General features: G+C 47.0%; 1 pseudogene; it reads left to right on the forward strand.

Annotated features, from left to right (window-relative positions):
- Positions 1-734: 734 nt before the first annotated feature.
- The window catches only part of LOC138862884 (uncharacterized), a 3209-nt pseudogene continuing 250 nt past the window's right edge, over positions 735-3693 (forward strand).

Below are 3693 nucleotides of genomic sequence, written 5' to 3' on the forward strand. Positions count from 1 at the left end.
GTTGTTGCCCTCCATAAAGCTGTTGCTTCTCTGGAAGTGCGATGTACAGCACTCACAGCCCGTTTTGATGCCATCGACTCGTGAATTGACAACGTGGTTAGTCAGCAAGCTACCTCTGCTAGTACTCTTGTCAGCCTAGTTGAGTCCCACCAAGTTGTTATCACCTCTGTCACGGCACTAACTGAAAAGCTCGATGTTGTTGCCTCTCGCCTTGAGAGGCTGGGAGATCTAATGCCATCCTTGGATTCCACTTCTCGTGTGCCAGGAACCCGCATACTGCCTGGGAATGCACGCACATACCTCATCCTCCTCTGCCCCCTGGGAAGCAAAGGGTAAAATTCAGTAATCAAATGCTTCATATTATCTCATGGAATGCCTTCGGAATCCGACACCACTCCAAACTCACTGCACTTAGAGCCTACACTTATTGCCATCACCCACAAGTTATATTCATTCAAGAAGCATTTGCTGGTGGTGTTCATGCAGGGGACTTGGCACCCTCACTAACTGGCTATGTCTCATATGTACACCATGCCAGGAATGGCCTCATCACCTACATTCATTCGTCCATGCCTCATCAGCTTCTTCGGTGCTCTGTAAGTATTGCCATGACTTTTTAGCTTTTTGAGGTCACAGTGGGAGATGGTAAACTCCGATTGTGCAATGTGTACTCTGCCCCTGACGTGATTAACCTCCCAGCCCATCTGACACCTACAGATCATGGCATAGTCTACATGGGTGATTTAATGCCTGACACCCTGGTCTTGGTGACATTTCTCCTACTCCCAATCGAAACGGGCCGCCCCTACTTAACTACTTCCGCCGTCACCACCTCACTCACTGGAACACTGGAGGAGCCACACACGTTCGTGGGGGTACCGTGAATCATATTATAACATATGGGCTTGTGGTGTCTCATGTCAGCTGTAGTTCAATCCCTTCTCTCTTCTCGGACCACATTGCCCTTGGCCTGCAGTACTCCCTGCCAACACAAACTTCTCTTCCCCATCAACGTGCCTGCATCTCCATTCCACCCAAGTACTGCCCCACATATGTCTCATACATTACCAGCCTCCTTCCCACATTTGACTTACTCTCCCCTGAGAACTTATATAATTCCCTGGGAAAAGCCACACATGATTTTTTTTACCAGTATGTTACTAAACCTCACATTAAAAGTCGGTCTGTGATTCATTCCTGGACGTTAGACCATCGCATCATCCAAGCACAAAGAAAAGCAACAGAAGCTGGTCTCACTTTCCAGAGGCAACCTACACCGGACCATCTACACCAGTACCAGATATCAAGAGATGATTTGATTGCCCTCCAGAAGTGTGTCTTCACAGACTCATGGGAAAAATATACAGATAGTATCAACCATCACACCAGCGTTGGGACCATGTGGCACCTTATAAACAAGATTGTTAAGAAAAAGCCCACTGGAGCCCTTCACCACAGCCCACATGAATATGCCCAAGATCTCATTACTACTTGGTCTGTCCAGTTTAAAACTTGCAGTCTTCCCATTCACATACAAGAGGCACTCTCCTCCAAACGTAATGTTCGTAATCTCCGTCAAATGACTGCATTATTGAAGAAGGATGATCAAGAAGATTTGCCTGTAACAGAGGATGAATTGCGACGTGCTCTTGCAGGGATGAAGTTAACTGCCCCTGGGGATGATGGGCGTACATATCAAGTGCTTCGCCTTCTCCAGAAAGTTCCTGGGAACCCTCTTCTACAAATCTACAATCTTTGTTTACACCAGGGTTATGTGCCTCCCGCCTGGACCTGTAGCACAATTGTACCAATCCCAAAGCCTGGTACAAATTCAGGCCTATCTCTCTCATTTCCTGCTTTAGCAAAGTGATTGAACCCATCATTCTTGCTCGGCTCATGCATCGCCTTCAGGATACACTATCTCCAAGACCGTATGGTTTTCTTCCACAATGAAGTACACATCACTGTTTAATGGAGCTCTACACTCGCCTCTCCCCCACTAGTGTGGTTGCCTTCCTTGATCTCAAAAGTGCATTTGATGTTGCCAACAAGGAAATTATACTCGACCAGCTAGTAGATTTTGGTGTTAAGGGAAACCTCTTGAGGTGGGTACGAGGTTATCTCTGCAACAGAACCTCATGTGTCCTTTTCAAGGGTGTGTGTAGTTCCTACGAGCGATTTGAACTTGGCACTCCACAGGGTGGTGTTCTAAGCCCTTTCCTGTTTAACATCCTAATGCACCGCTTACTATCTTTACTCCCTACCATTCCCGGAACTACAGTTACCTGCTATGCTGATGACATCTGCATCCATTCTACTTCACCTCAAGATCTTCAGACACTCCTCCATGCTTTCTATGCATCTTCTACTGCCTGTGGTCTCATCATTTCCCCAGAAAAAAGTAGAATCTTCTCATTCCGCAACCTTAGAGCTCTGCCGGAATTCACTGTGGGTCGGAATGTTATCCCTCACTGCACACAGTATCTGTACTTAGGTGCCCCAGTCAGAATCACACCTGCCATTCCTGCAAGACAACGAGTTCACCCCATCATTAAAGACCTTGACCGTCTACAGCAACGCTTTATCCCTATCAAGTGGCTTGCAAACAATGCTACAGGTGTTTCCATCCCGTTAGCGAGGACTCTATATATTATTTCTTCGATCAGTTGTTGACTACCTGTCCCCTGCCCTTTGTCAAATTTCAAGGAAAGCCTTAGAGTCTCTTGAAAAAATTTCAAAACCGGGTAATGAGGTTTATACTAGGATGCCCCCTCTCCACCCGGATAGTTAATATGCAAACTGAACTGAACTTGCCACCACTTGTTGAAAGAGTTTACAAAAAATGTTACATATTTCTCTATTAAGTGCCTTCATTTCCCTTATCTTGCACCAAACTTTGTTGCTGCCATTAGGACATCGCTTGCCCCAGATGCACCCAGACCCCCACTTCGACCAGGGGGATGCAACCTTATGAAAGTGGTGTGTGACAAACTTCAAGACCTAAATGTTAATGTCCCAGCACCTGCAGTTGTCCCTGAATTACCTCCATGGCGAGTTCCCCATCCAGCTGTCTCTATGTTGACGGGTCATTGCAGGCAGATGGGAGTGCAGCTTGTGCCATATTCTCCCCCACCATGCAGCCGCCTGTGGGTAACGAATGGCTTGGCCGCAGGCTACCTGATTCTTCAAGCTCCACCTTTTGTGAACTTGACGGCCTCCTAGACGCAGTAACTCTTATTGTTCAAAGAAAAGTGAATGGTGTGATAATCTGCGATTCCAAATCAGCACTTCTTGCACTCTCCTCTCCAAGACCTGTCTGCGTCCGTGTTGTTCAGGAAATAAGGTATCAACTCGCCATCGCCCATGATAGCTCGCTCATCGCATCTTTGGTGTGGACACCATTTCATATCGGTCTTGCTGGTAATGACACTGTTGATTGCCTCGCCAAGGCTGCCTGCGCATTGGACTTGGACGACGCGAATGCTGCACCCTCCCTCCAGTGTTATAAGAAAATCATATACTCTGCCGCTCATAATGTGACAATGCTTCGTAGGGATGCAGAGTGGGCTATCATTGTTTCCATACAGCAACATGACCACTTTCTTCATTGTTATGAATATTGTCGTCGATGACTCATGGTGTGTAGACACAGTGTTGTGAGTGCTAGGCTACGGTTGGGCTACCGGCCAGTGT

Source organism: Penaeus vannamei, chromosome 10, assembly GCF_042767895.1.
Source record: "Penaeus vannamei isolate JL-2024 chromosome 10, ASM4276789v1, whole genome shotgun sequence".
NCBI lineage: Eukaryota > Metazoa > Arthropoda > Malacostraca > Decapoda > Penaeidae > Penaeus > Penaeus vannamei.